This window comes from Rattus norvegicus, chromosome 2 (assembly GCF_036323735.1).
Source record: "Rattus norvegicus strain BN/NHsdMcwi chromosome 2, GRCr8, whole genome shotgun sequence".
NCBI lineage: Eukaryota > Metazoa > Chordata > Mammalia > Rodentia > Muridae > Rattus > Rattus norvegicus.
In genome coordinates, this window is record NC_086020.1 from 24128399 (window position 1) to 24143253 (window position 14855).

The window sequence follows — 14855 nt, forward strand, 5'->3', positions numbered from 1 at the left end:
GGGTCCTCATGGGGAAAAAGTAAAAACCGAAATTTCCCTAAGAAAATCATGGAAGACTCCAAAACAGAAAGTTTTAAAAACACGAATTTAATTCTTCAAGAACTAAAATCTGAAATTTGAACATGACCCACCAGGTGGAAACAGAGTCATTCCACAAAGCCGGCAGAGTTCTTATAAAGTACAAGGTGTATACAAATACATACATATACATACATACATACATACATACATACATACATGCATACATGCATACATGCATGCATACATACATATGTAATTGCAGGGAGCAAGGCAAACAGTATAGATTAAGCAGAACCCATTGACTACTGTTTAGGGAGGACTGTGTAAGGTATATGAAATAAGCAGAACCATACTAGGTCATCAAAAAGAAAGGTCATAGTTGGCTATTGTCATTCATTGCTAAAGGACCAGGCCTATTAAAGCATCCTACAGTGTAGAACTCTCTGTGATACTACCAGTAGAGGGGCTGGAAAAGCAGCCCAACGGTTAACACTACTTGCTGCTCTTGCAGAGTTCCCATGTTCACAGACTTCAGTTCACAAGTCCGTAACCTCGAAGGGTACACGTCCACACACGGCAGCAACTCACAAAAACACATGTATACACACAATATATATTTTCTTAAATGTAATGCTAGTAGAGGGCAGGGTGTATACCCAGAAATAAAAGGGCCTGGAGTCAATTCCTATAAGCCCCCCTCCAAATCTCTCTCTCTCTCTCTACCCCTCTCTCTCTCTCTCTCTCTCTCTCTCTCTCACACACACACACACACACACACACACACACACACACACAGCAGTAACAGAAGCTGGAAGTTAGGGCAATACAGACCTGAGTCAGGAGAATGAAGAGTTAAGACCAACCTCAGCTAAAATGTGAGTTCCAGTTCCACACAGATGTGTACTATGTGACATGACACTGTCTCAAAATAACCATCTTCACCATCACCATCATCGCTGCCATCATTGTCGTTGTCATCATCATCACCATTATTGCTGACATCATCATCAGTCACAGTCATCATCATCCTCATCACCACCACCACCACCTGCAGTAGAGCCTCCTGGACAGTGTTAGTCGATTTCAGGTCAACAAGATGAGGAGAATGACAGCACCTGGGTTCTCTCTGAGTCTGTGGCTATAGTTGGCACTCCATGCACTCTGTACTCATGTCTAGGGGCTAGAAGATAAACTCTTTATCTTTAAAGAGGCTGAGTCGCTAAGTGATTCAAGAATTGGGGGCTGGAGAGATGGCTCAATGGTTAAGTGCACTGACTGCTCTTCCAGAGGTCCTGAGTTCAATTCCCAGCAACCACATGGTGGCTCACAACCATCTGTAATGAGATCTGATGCCCGTGTCTGAAGACGGCTACAGTGTACTCACATATATAAAATAAATAAAACCTTTTTTTTAAAAAAAAGGAAAAGAGGCTAGGGATTAATGGGGTGTCCCTGAAAGCAGTAAGCCACGTACGTGATCCTCACTGGTATTTATTAGGAAAAAAAGAAGAAGAATTTGGAGTTCAGAACACAAGCAGTCGGGGCTCTACCATACAGGAACAAGGCAAAGGCTTTTCCAAAGAGGAAAACAAGGTGAGGTGATCTCTGAAGACTTTGAAGCAATAGACTTATGTGGGTCATTCCAGGTCGGCTGCTAGAAAGAGCCTAAGTTTTATTTTCCTTGAACATGTAGTTTCCACTGACTTGAGTTTTTGTTTGCTGATGTGGGAGCTCATAGTAATGACCTCTCAGGGAAAGATTCCCAATTCTTTTAACGCAGGAAGCCGTGTTTTTGCAGAGTATGTGGTGTGTTTCCACCTTTCCTTTGACCATCATGAAGTTCAGAACTCCGTCTATGGCTGCCTCAGTCACATAGAACAAGGAAAAAAATATAAGATGTACTTCTGTGTGACTCATCCAAATGTCTTTTTACTCGAACTTCCTATCTTCATGGCCACGATTTATCCTTGCTACTATATCATTTATGGGTTTAAAAGTCAGCTCAAATACTCTTGAGACAGTCAGGACTAGAATTTAAAATTATAAGCAAAACAGATAAAATGGCTAATATACAAGAAACCAGATAACGAGATAAGAAGAAAGATACTGAGCCCTCAATATCAACCTGAGAGACTTGAGACTTTTTAGAAGAAAATGTATCAATAAGTATAAATCATGGCTTTGCTTCCTACAGCTGGTAATCAAGTTTATGTGAAAACTTCCAAGCTAAAGAGAACAGTAATAAAACACAGTAAAAATCGATGATAAACAATACGACCACTGTTTTGAGGAATTAATATGGGTTGTTGATATGATAATTAAAAATAGCATTATTATGCCTTTCCTATGCAACAAAACCATGGTGACTAAAATCCGCATAGCATCTTTTTGAGGTATGCCACTGTAATTTTCTCTGTAGTGGAGGAAATTGAACTACAGGAAAAGCAGCTTGCTATGGCTGTTATAGTAGTAACAGCCAAGAACATTCCATGCCTACAGCCTATGCTTTAGAGAAGACTTCAACTGGTCCAGGAGCTATGAATTAAAAAGAACTCTGTGGCACTGAATAAGATGTAGACAGGGCAATCGTGACGTGGGAATAGGTTGAGATGACTCAGAATGCATTGAGGACTACAACAAACTCCGGGGAACAGGGTGCAAGCAGGTCACACAGAGCCTCCCACTCAAGAGACTCCACTTACGGGCTGGAGAGATGGCTCAGCGGTTAAGAGCACTGACTGCTCTTCCAGAGGTCCTGAGTTCAATTCCCAGCAACCACATGGTGACTCCCAACCATCTGTACTGATATCTGATGCCCTCTTCTGGTGTGTCTGAAGATAGCTACAGTGTACTTTATATAGAATAAATAAATAAATCTTTGGGTTTTTTTTTTTAAGATTCCACTTAAAACAATAAGCAGTAGCAACCATTGAAGGTTCCAGCACAAAGTAGCTGTTCTTGGAAAGATACTATTCGATGATCTGAATTAACCCTAACTTCGAGGGTGAACATTAGTGCTCACTCTCCTTGGCTACTATGACCAGTGTAATAGTCGGTGACCTTCAGGTAGAGCCCACTTTTCTCTTCCCCTATTTTCCAATTGTTCTTATAGCCTGTTTGGCCCTAAAGACATCTATTGTCAAAGTACTACCACCAGATAATCTCTATAGGTCTCTCTTTTGGATGTTGATTACACTTCTGATTCAAACATAATCTCTGAGGTCCAAAGCACATCTTGCAGTTTCCAAGATAATATTCAAATCAACCCCAGTCTGAAACTATCTACTTATGTAAGCTTTACTGCTTTTTCCTAAAGGGATGCTTATGTTTCTAAGACATTTATTATGTTAAGAAGTGCTATCAAGATATAATTTGTTCTGGGCATGGGGGCAGATTGTCTATAATCTCAGTGCTCTAGAGGCTGAGGCAATGGGATGGTGTGTTCTACACTAGACTGGACTCAGTAAGACCCTGTCTAAAATATAAACATGTGGGGATGGGGTGGTACAGTTGGCAGAGTGATTACCTAGCCTACACAAAGGCCTGAGTTCAATTCCCAGCATCACATAAACTGGGCATTATGATTAATACCCACAGAACTTGGGAAGTAGAGACAGGATCAGCTTAAGGTCAGTCCTAGCTGACAGGGAGCACAAGGCTAGCCTAACAGAGAAAACACAGGGAAAGATAGAATTTCTTTTAAGCATTGTCTTAGATACCCCCATTATGTACAGTAAGATCAGCTAATATTACCCTAATCTTGAAATATTCCATATTCAAATGAATCTACCTTAGAACTATTTGCGCTAGTTTCTTCCACTAAAATATACATAACAATTTTCCATTTGTTTTTGCTCACTGAGACAGGATCTGGTTGTGGTAGTGCAGGCTGGCTTCAAACTGGAGGTAGTTCTGCCTCCAGCTGTGACAGGCTGGGGACAGGCCATCGAGCTCAGGCGTGACAGCTTCTAAAACTTCTAAAACTGCTCTGTGAGATTTTTAACTCCCTGTTGCTATTTTTTTTTTCACTTAGGTCTTCATTCTGTGTCATTCTCTCCTGTCAACATCTGACCCTTTGGAAGCAACGAGGAGCAATGGTACCTGGAATCCTAAAACACACTTGAGTATGGCATAGAGTCTGTGTTCTCTAACCCTAACCATCATAAATGTTCACTCTCACCACCACAGTGGGGGCCACTGTCACATTATAATGACCCAAAGTAAGCCTTTGGAAAAGAACTGCTGCACTTGGAGAGAGCAAGCCAGCTGTCAAAGAGCGCTTAAAACATGAATACAGCACTGGTGAGAAGCTGATGGCTCCTGTAACCTGTGATGGAGTCTGTGGTCTCAGCTTCTCTGAGGAGAGGCTGAGGCAAGAGGCTCAAGGTTCGAGGACAGCCTGGCCCACATAGTAGCAAACACTGTCTCAAAAACAAACCCACAACTGTTCTAGTTGGCGACTTCCCCCCACCCCACCCCCTACAGTTGGAAACAATTTGCATCTTGCCGAAAACACAGAACATGGGGCTCCATTTTGATTCTGAAAAACATGTGACCACCCTGGGTGTTACTACCAAGATTTTCATAAGTATCACTACGGATAAAAGCATGGCTTCTATAAATCAGTCAACTAGTCCTTTATCTCCGACCCCCCACGTCCTGGTTTTATAGATCAATGGGGGGAAGGGGGGTTGTGTTGGCTGCAAATCTGAAAGCCTGCCAGTCACTTAACTTCCTTTGTTTCAAGGTCACGTGAGCACATTCCTAGCACAAGGTGGAAAGGTCGCCCAGGCGGCTCGCGCCCACCTCCCGGGCTTTTTGTCACGGGCGGGCCGCTCTGCCGCCCTTCTCGGGTCCCGGGAGGCGGGCGAGGGCTGCAGGCGGCTGCAGAGGCGCCGCCGTGGTTAGGTGTACTCACCCCGCTCGCTCGCCCTGACCTGGAGCCGGCGGCGCGCGGCGGGGCGGGACTGGGCGGGGCCGGGCGGCGGGAGCGGACCGGCGGAGGAGGAGCTCCGCCCGCGCGGCCGTGAGCCTGCGCGGTGGGGCCGCCCGGTGACGTCGCAGCGAGACCTTTCTGCAACCAGTTCGCTCACATCCATCACCTTCCCTGTCGGTGCTCTAGGCCAGACCAGGGCGAACCCGAGCCAGGGTACCTGCGCTCCCTTCCCACGCACAGTCATACTAGACGCCTAACTACAAACAAGCGACTTGTGACTAGTAGAGTGCGAGCAAGGGTGCGGGCCGCGAGTGTCCCCAAGAGCCTTGTCAGCTAAATGAGGTTCACTGCCACCCATTTAAAACAGGGCTGGGGCAAGAAGTTTGGAATTCGAGTGCTGATAACTGTACCATTTTCAGAACAAAAATCAGAAAATACCAGCCAGTAAAATGAAACCAAGGGGCAATGGTAGGACCATGGTAGGAGGAAAAGAGTCATAGGGGTCATGGGACAGATAGGATACCTCAGGGAAAGCGAGTCTGGTCCTTTAAACAGGAGAACATTTCTTAGAAAAGAAAGTAAACAGGCAAAATGAAAGCGCTGTCAGTTTTCAAATGTGAAGAAGGAGGCTTGGTCTTGAGCAAGTAGTGTAAGATTACCATGTTAAGTAGCTAATAAATTCCTGAGACTCTGAGTAATGTCTTCGCAATTTCCTGTAAGTCCATATTGTTTCGAAATAAGTTGATTGTGTGTGTGCGTGTGTGACTTTCTGTTTGTTTTTTGAATGGACAGAACACAGATCTGTGGTGACCACTGACAAAAGATGGGGTAAGGGCTAATTTTAAAAGGGGCTTAGAATATGGAAGGATGGTAGAACTCTTCTGCTTTTGATTGTTGGTTTTATTGATGATTAAACCACTATTTTGCCAAAACAAAAAACATTACATTTGGCCACACACAAAATAATTTTTAAAAAGTATTGTAAAGGGGGAAGGGGTAAAAAAAAAAAAGTATTGTAAAAATAAACTTCAACTAACTTTTTTGAGCGACTATTAGTTAATTGGTAACACCTAATTTAGTTAGTTAGTTAGTTTGTTTGTTTGTTTGTTAGACAGGAATGTATAGCATAGGCTAGCCTGGAACTGCAGACACTCCTACATCCACCTCTGAGTGTTAGGATTAAAGCCATCTTAATGTGCTTCTACTTGACCTGTTTGTTTGTTTGTTTTGAAGTATAAGAAGTTATTTGTAGGGCATGGTAGCTCATATTTATAACCCCAGCACCCAAGGAAGTAAATGTGGGTGGGGGATGGCAAGAGAATTTAAGAGCAGTCTGGGCTATACAGCAAATTCTAGGCCAGCCAAGGCTGCTTTATTATTTCCTGAAAGTAAAGTAAAAAGTTACCAGAAACTTTGCCATGCAAAAGTAAGAATAATTAATTTCCATATTCTTGTACTCAACAATTTAGAATAATTACCGCAAATTATGCCGTTAGTTCAAGCCTGGCATTCTGTACCAGAGCCAGTTTTAAACGACATGATTCACCTATGGAATCCAAAAAAAAAAAAAAAACAGGATGTAAGTCAGGTCAACACTGCGCCTTTCCCTGTACCTCTCAAGGCAGGGAATGGTTCTAGACTGTGTTTGCACTCAGCATGATAAAGTTCCTGAGGGCATGGGTTCTTAATCATAGCCTCCCTAGACTCAAGTAAAACTCCAGATGAGTAGTCATTGAAATAAACGAAGAAACAGTCACAAAAGAATAGGAAAGCTCAAATTTATGGAACACTTACTCACTACTACTCATCCTAATAGGCCTTTGTTACCTATTATATTTGAATGTCTTTTTTACATACATACAGAGAGAGAGAGAGAGAGAGAGAGAGAGAGAGAGAGAGAGAGAGAGACTGACTCATGGCAATCCTTCTGCCTCAGCCCCCTAAATACTGAGAGTACAGGTGCCTCCACACCTGTCTGGATGAACGGAACCTCCTAGAATTGGAAACTTCGGACTGGTTTTTGAGTGGCTGGTTTTGTTTTGATTTTGGTTTCTTGAGGTATATAAAATGAAAGAAAAATGGGGTTATACAGGCCGTTCGTACATTAGAAGTCATTATCGGAGCTAGGGACATACCTAGCAGGTAAAATACCTGACTGGCCTGTGTGAAGCCCTGAATTCCACCCACAGAAGCAGAGAAGTGTGGATGAGGAGGAAGAGGAGAAGGAAAGAAAAAGAAAGGAACATTATCCTGAAACTGCATGTGCTCAGTGCCTACCCAAATGTGCAACAGGATAAAGCAAACAAGCCTAGACAGGGGGAAGACTGCCAGGGCAGTCACAGGAGGCAGACTGCAAATTCCCAGTAGAGGAAACTTGCTCAGGGAGTGAGAGCATACTGTGGTACTCTAACCTTCGCCGCAGGATGTCCTTTGTCTAGCAAAACCCGTAAGACTGAACAACACGGAGCAGACCCGAAAGTCAAGTAGGGACTGTCATGTTAATATATTGATACACCAAACTTGGTTCATCGGCTTGGGTGAAGTTCTTTCTGTGTGTGGAAAGTGGGAATTCTGTGCTCACTGTTCAGTTTTCTGTAAGCCACTTTTTTTTTTTCTACAAAGAAATTAGGTCTTTAAGAAAATGATACTGCTCCTAGTAAGAGCACCAGTGGAAGGGGAAGCCCTGGGTCCTGCTAAGACTGAACCCCCAGTGAACTAGACTATGGGGGGAGGGCGGCAATGGGGGGAGGGTTGGGAGGGGAACACCCATAAGGAAGGGGAGGGGGGAGGGGGATGTTTGCCCGGAAACCGGGAAAGGGAATAACACTTGAAATGTATATAAGAAATACTCAAGTTAATAATAAAAAAAAAAGAAAAAAAAAAGAAAGAAAATGATACTGCGAACGAGGTGTGGTTGCTCATACCTACTCATCATAGTGTTCCCACGCTGCTGCAAGTGGGAACCCAGTCTAGTCTACACGGCAAGTTCCATAACCAACAGAAGTAACTACTGGACTGATATTTGTGGGTTTGAACTTATTGTTCTTGCTACTGTCTTTTGCTATTAGTTCTTTCTTTCTATTTGTTTGTTTGTTTGTTTGTTTGGCCCAGGCTGACTTGGAATTCACTACATTGTGGCCAAAACATGTGAGCAATCCTCCTGCCTCAGTCCCCAAAACCTGACATTACAGGTCAAGCCATTATGTTTGGCTCAAGGATATCATTTTTGAGGGTCTGGTTTTTACTAGGAAAATCATGTCATATACCAAATCCTATTGGAGCAATTTAAATAGTGAGCCGACTGTTTAGAAGTACTGTGTATGTTCTATTTCAGGGAACATTGTTCTCTTTCAAGGATTTGAAGATATTTTAGAACTATGAATTCCCTTACATACCAGAGAACTCAGTGTTTTGAAAGGTTCATTCTAGAAGATAAAGGACTAGTTGACTGATTTATAGAAGCCATGTTTTCATCTGTAGTGATACTTACAAAAATCTTGGTAGTAACGCCCAGGGTGGTCACATGTTTTTCAGAATCAAAATGGAACCCCATGTTCTGTGTTTTCGGCAAGATGCAAATTGTTTCCAACTGTAGGGGGTGGGGTGGGGGGAAGTCGCCAACTAGAACAGTTGTGGGTTTGTTTTTGAGACAGTGTTTGCTACTATGTGGGCCAGGCTGTCCTCGAACCTTGAGCCTCTTGCCTCACCCTCTCCTCAGAGAAGCTGAGACTACAGACTCCATCACAGGTTACAGGAGCCATCAGCTTCTCACCAGTGCTGTATTCATGTTTTAAGCGCTCTTTGACAGCTGGCTTGCTCTCTCCAAGTGCAGCAGTTCTTTTCCAAAGGCTTACTTTGGGTCATTATAATGTGACAGTGGCCCCCACTGTGGTGGTGAGAGTGAACATTTATGATGGTTAGGGTTAGAGAACACAGACTCTATGCAGTACTCAAGTCCGTTTTAGGATTCCAGGTACCATTGCTCCTCGTTGCTTCCAAAGGGTCAGATGTTGACAGGAGAGAATGACACAGAATGAAGACCTAAGCACTCTAGTAGGCTTTGGTTGACTCCACTCCACTCCTGTTGCTGCTTTTGGTGATCATCCCATGGTACTGGTATCTCAAATACACTGGAGTCTTCTGCTGCAACCAGGCTCTATCAATAGGCCTCTCATAGGCTCTCTTCATGGTGCCAAGCCTCAACTTCTTTGCATGATGGCTTCAGTCCTGGGTCAAGAATATCCAACCATCACAGTCATGAATATCTGATGAAACAGGGCTGCACAGAAAGACCCTATCTAATAACAAACTCCCCACAAAAAAATTAGAAAATTATACAATAGCTAGTGCAGGATTACCCAACTGGTTAGTTCCTAGATGTGTCGCCTCCGTCTCCGATCCACAGAAAGGAGCGACACCATGATGACGTTCTTCTCAAAGCAGTTTTTTCAGGAACCTTTCTTTCTGCATGCAAGCAGCAATCTCTCTTTTCTTCCCTTCCTCCTCCAGCCCCCGAGCGCACTCCCTTATATCCTCCCTCAACTCCGCCTCCTCAGTCCAGACTTCGTAGTCTCAGTTCATAGGTCCACGTCACATGGCCTGATCTTGCATCATGGTGCACCTGCACAGCTCTCACAAGGATGTGGCTAGTTTCAGGTGTATGAGGAAGTCGGGTGCTAGTCATGAGACATAGCTGCAGTCCCGGGCACCATCTTGGGACTGCTGCCACACCCGCTCCACACATCCTTTGTGACTGTATAGCTCAGAATGGCTCCCTACACAGATGCATGGTATTCTACCTTCTGGAATCAGTAACTAGCCATAAAGAATATTCCAGCTTCCTGGTTGCTGCCGCTGCAGAGAGCCCCTGGGCAGCACCCCATGAGCGAACCTGAGCCTCGGGACCACAGGTAAGACCAAATTTTCTGCTGCAAGAAAGCTGCCTGGTGAGCTTGGGACACACGGAAGCAGAATTTCTCTAGGACCGGGCACGTTCTGTGTTTACCGGAAGTCCCACACCCGCGGATCCCGGCCCGCAGCAGCTCTCTGCTCCCAGACCCGGTGAGAGAGAGACCCAACCGCCTGGTCAGGTGGGCACTCCTGAGGCTGCAGAGCGGAAGAGACCACCAACACTGCTCACCCCTGCCCACATCCCTGGCCCAAGAGGAAACTGTATAAGGCCTCTGGGCTCCCGTGGGGGAGGGCCCAGGAGCGGCAGGACCCCTGCCTGAGACACCGCCAGAACCTGAAAGAAACAGACCAGATAAACAGTTCTCTGCACCCAAATCCCGTGGGAGGGAGAGCTAAACCTTCAGAGAGGCAGACAAGCCTGGGAAACCAGAAGAGACTGCTCCCTGCACACACATCTCGGACGCCAGAGGAAAAAGCCAAAGACCATCTGGAACCCTGGTGCACTGAAGCTACCGGAAGGGGCGGCACAGGTATTCCTGGTTGCTGCCGCTGCAGAGAGCCCGTGGGCAGCACCCCACGAGCGAACTTGAGCATCAGGACCACAGGTAAGACCAAATTTTCTGCTGCAAGAAAGCTGCCTGGTGAACTCAAGACACAGGCCCACAGGAACAGCTGAAGACCTGTAGAGAGGAAAAACTACACGCCCGAAAGCAGAACACTCTGTCCCCATAACTGACTGAAAGAGAGGAAAACAGGTCTACAGCACTCCTGACACACAGGCTTATAGGACAGTCTAGGAACTGTCAGAAATAGCAGAACAAAGTAACACTAGAGATAATCTGATGGCAAGAGGCAAGCGCAGGAACACAAGCAACAGAAACCAAGACTACATGGCATCATCGGAGCCCAATTCTCCCACCAAAGCAAACACGGAATATCCAAACACACCAGAAAAGCAAGATCTAGTTTCAAAATCATATTTGATCATGATGCTGGAGGACTTCAAGAAAGACATGAAGAACTCCCTTAGAGAACAAGTAGAAGCCTACAGAGAGGAATCGCAGAAATGCCTGAAAGAATCGCAAAAATCCCTGAAAGAATTCCAGGAAAACATAAATAAACAAGTAGAAGCCCATAGAGAGGAGACACAAAAATCCCTGAAAGAATTCAAGGAAAACACAATCAAACAGTTGAAGGAATTAAAAATGGAAATAGAAGCAATCAAGAAAGAACACATGGAAACAACCCTGGATATAGAAAACCAAAAGAAGAGACAAGGAGCTGTAGATACAAGCTTCACCAAGAGAATACAAGAGATGGAAGAGAGAATCTCAGGAGCAGAAGATTCCATAGAAATCATTGACTCAACTGTCAAAGATAATGTAAAGCGGAAAAAGCTACTGGTCCAAAACATACAGCAAATCCAGGACTCAATGAGAAGATCAAACCTAAGGATAATAGGTATAGAAGAGAGTGAAGACTCCCAGCTCAAAGGACCAGTAAATATCTTCAACAAAATCATAGAAGAAAACTTCCCTAACCTAAAAAAAGAGATACCCATAGACATACAAGAAGCCTACAGAACTACAAATAGATTGGACCAGAAAAGAAACACCTCCCGTCACATAATTGTCAAAACACCAAACGCACAAAATAAAGAAAGAATATTAAAAGCAGTAAGGGAAAAAGGTCAAGTAACATATAAAGGGAGACCTATCAGAATCACACCAGACTTCTCGCCAGAAACTATGAAGGCCAGAAGATCCTGGACTGATGTCATACAGACCCTAAGAGAACACAAATGCCAGCCCAGGTTACTGTATCCTGCAAAACTCTCAATTAACATTGATGGAGAAACCAAGATATTCCATGACAAAACCAAATTTACACAATATCTTTCCACATATCCAGCACTACAAAGGATAATAAATGGTAAAGCCCAACATAAGGAGGCAAGCTATACCCTAGAAGAAGCAAGAAACTAATCGTCTTGGCAACAAAACAAAGAGAATGAAAGCACACAAACATAACCTCACATCCAAATATGAATATAAAGGGAAACAATAATCACTATTCCTTAATATCTCTCAATATCAATGGCCTCAACTCCCCAATAAAAAGACATAGATTAACAAACTGGATACGCAACGAGGACCCTGCATTCTGCTGCCTACAGGAAACACACCTCAGAGACAAAGACAGACACTACCTCAGAGTGAAAGGCTGGAAAACAACTTTCCAAGCAAATGGTCAGAAGAAGCAAGCTGGAGTAGCAATTCTAATATCAAATAAAATCAATTTCCAACTAAAAGTCATCAAAAAAGATAAGGAAGGACACTTCATATTCATCAAAGGAAAAATCCACCAAGATGAACTCTCAATCCTAAATATCTATGCCCCAAATACAACGGCACCTACATACGTAAAAGAAACCTTACTAAAGCTCAAAACACACATTGCACCTCACACAATAATAGTGGGAGATTTCAACACCCCACTCTCATCAATGGACAGATCATGGAAACAGAAATTAAACAGTGATGTCGACAGACTAAGAGAAGTCATGAGCCAAATGGACTTAACGGATATTTATAGAACATTCTATCCTAAAGCAAAAGGATATACCTTCTTCTCAGCTCCTCATGGTACTTTCTCCAAAATTGACCATATAATTGGTCAAAAAACGGGCCTCAACAGGTACAGAAAGATAGAAATAATCCCATGCGTGCTATCGGACCACCACGGCCTAAAACTGGTCTTCAATAACAATAAGGGAAGAATGCCCACATATACGTGGAAATTGAACAATGCTCTACTCAATGATAACCTGGTCAAGGAAGAAATAAAGAAAGAAATTAAAAACTTTTTAGAATTTAATGAAAATGATGATACAACATACTCAAACTTATGGGACACAATGAAAGCTGTGCTAAGAGGAAAACTCATAGCGCTGAGTGCCTGCAGAAAGAAACAGGAAAGAGCATATGTCAGCAGCTTGACAGCACACCTAAAAGCTCTAGAACAAAAAGAAGCAAATACACCCAGGAGGAGTAGAAGGCAGGAAATAATCAAACTCAGAGCTGAAATCAACCAAGTAGAAACAAAAAGGACCATAGAAAGAATCAACAGAACCAAAAGTTGGTTCTTTGAGAAAATCAACAAGATAGATAAACCCTTAGCCAGACTAACGAGAGGACACAGAGAGTGCGTCCAAATTAACAAAATCAGAAATGAAAAGGGAGACATAACTACAGATTCAGAGGAAATTCAAAAAATCATCAGATCTTACTATAAAAACCTATATTCAACAAAATTTGAAAATCTTCAGGAAATGGACAATTTCCTAGACAGATACCAGGTATCGAAGTTAAATCAGGAACAGATAAACCAGTTAAACAACCCCATAACTCCTAAGGAAATAGAAGCAGTCATTAAAGGTCTCCCAACCAAAAAGAGCCCAGGTCCAGACGGGTTTAGTGCAGAATTCTATCAAACCTTCATAGAAGACCTCATACCAATATTATCCAAACTATTCCACAAAATTGAAACAGATGGAGCCCTACCGAATTCCTTCTACGAAGCCACAATTACTCTTATACCTAAACCACACAAAGACACAACAAAGAAAGAGAACTTCAGACCAATTTCCCTCATGAATATCGACGCAAAAATACTCAATAAAATTCTGGCAAACCGAATCCAAGAGCACATCAAAACAATCATCCACCATGATCAAGTAGGCTTCATCCCAGGCATGCAGGGATGGTTTAATATATGGAAAACCATCAACGTGATCCATTATATAAACAAACTGAAAGAACAAAACCACATGATCATTTCATTAGATGCTGAGAAAGCATTTGACAAAATTCAACACCCCTTCATGATAAAAGTCCTGGAAAGAATAGGAATTCAAGGCCCATACCTAAACATAGTAAAAGCCATATACAGCAAACCAGTTGCTAACATTAAACTAAATGGAGAGAAACTTGAAGCAATCCCACTAAAATCAGGGACTAGACAAGGCTGCCCACTCTCTCCCTACTTATTCAATATAGTTCTTGAAGTTCTAGCCAGAGCAATCAAACAACAAAAGGAGATCAAGGGGATACAGATCGGAAAAGAAGAGGTCAAAATATCACTATTTGCAGATGACATGATAGTATATTTAAGTGATCCCAAAAGTTCCACCAGAGAACTACTAAAGCTGATAAACAACTTCAGCAAAGTGGCTGGGTATAAAATTAACTCAAATAAATCAGTTGCCTTCCTCTATACAAAAGAGAAACAAGCCGAGAAAGAAATTAGGGAAACGACACCCTTCATAATAGACCCAAATAATATAAAGTACCTCGGTGTGACTTTAACCAAGCAAGTAAAAGATCTGTACAATAAGAACTTCAAGACACTGAGGAAAGAAATTGAAGAAGACCTCAGAAGATGGAAAGATCTCCCATGCTCATGGATTGGCATGATTAATTTAGTTAAAATGGCCATTTTACCAAAAGCAATCTACAGATTCAATGCAATCCCCATCAAAATACCAATCCAATTCTTCAAAGAGTTAGACAGAACAATTTGCAAATTCATCTGGAATAACAAAAAACCCAGGATAGCTAAAGCTATCCTCAACAATAAAAGGACTTCAGGGGGAATCACTATCCCTGAACTCAAGCAGTATTACAGAGCAATAGTGATAAAAACTGCATGGTATTGGTACAGAGACAGACAGATAGACCAATGGAATAGAATTGAAGACCCAGAAATGAACCCACACACCTATGGTCACTTGATTTTTGACAAAGGAGCCAAAACCATCCAATGGAAAAAAGATAGCATTTTCAGCAAATGGTGCTGGTTCAACTGGAGGGCAACATGTAGAAGAATGCAAATCGATCCATGCTTATAACCCTGTACAAAGCTTAAGTCTAAGTGGATCAAGGACCTCCACATCAAACCAGACACACTCAAACTAATAGAAGAAAAA

At 42.9% G+C, this 14855-nt stretch overlaps 1 protein-coding gene across 9 annotated transcripts in view; it reads right to left on the reverse strand.

Moving 5' to 3' along the window:
* The window catches only part of Atg10 (autophagy related 10), a 289765-nt gene extending 284704 nt beyond the window's left edge, over positions 1-5061 (reverse strand). For 2 of the 9 annotated variants that reach the window (XM_063282566.1, XM_063282568.1), the window contains exon 1: positions 4940-5056. The gene's annotated coding sequence lies outside the window, so the exon portion shown is untranslated. Of the gene's footprint in view, positions 1-4939 lie in introns of all 9 variants that reach the window. The other 7 variants (XM_063282567.1, XM_063282569.1, XM_039103149.2 and 4 more) reach the window with 5 other exon arrangements.
* Between the last annotated feature and the right edge of the window lie 9794 nt (positions 5062-14855).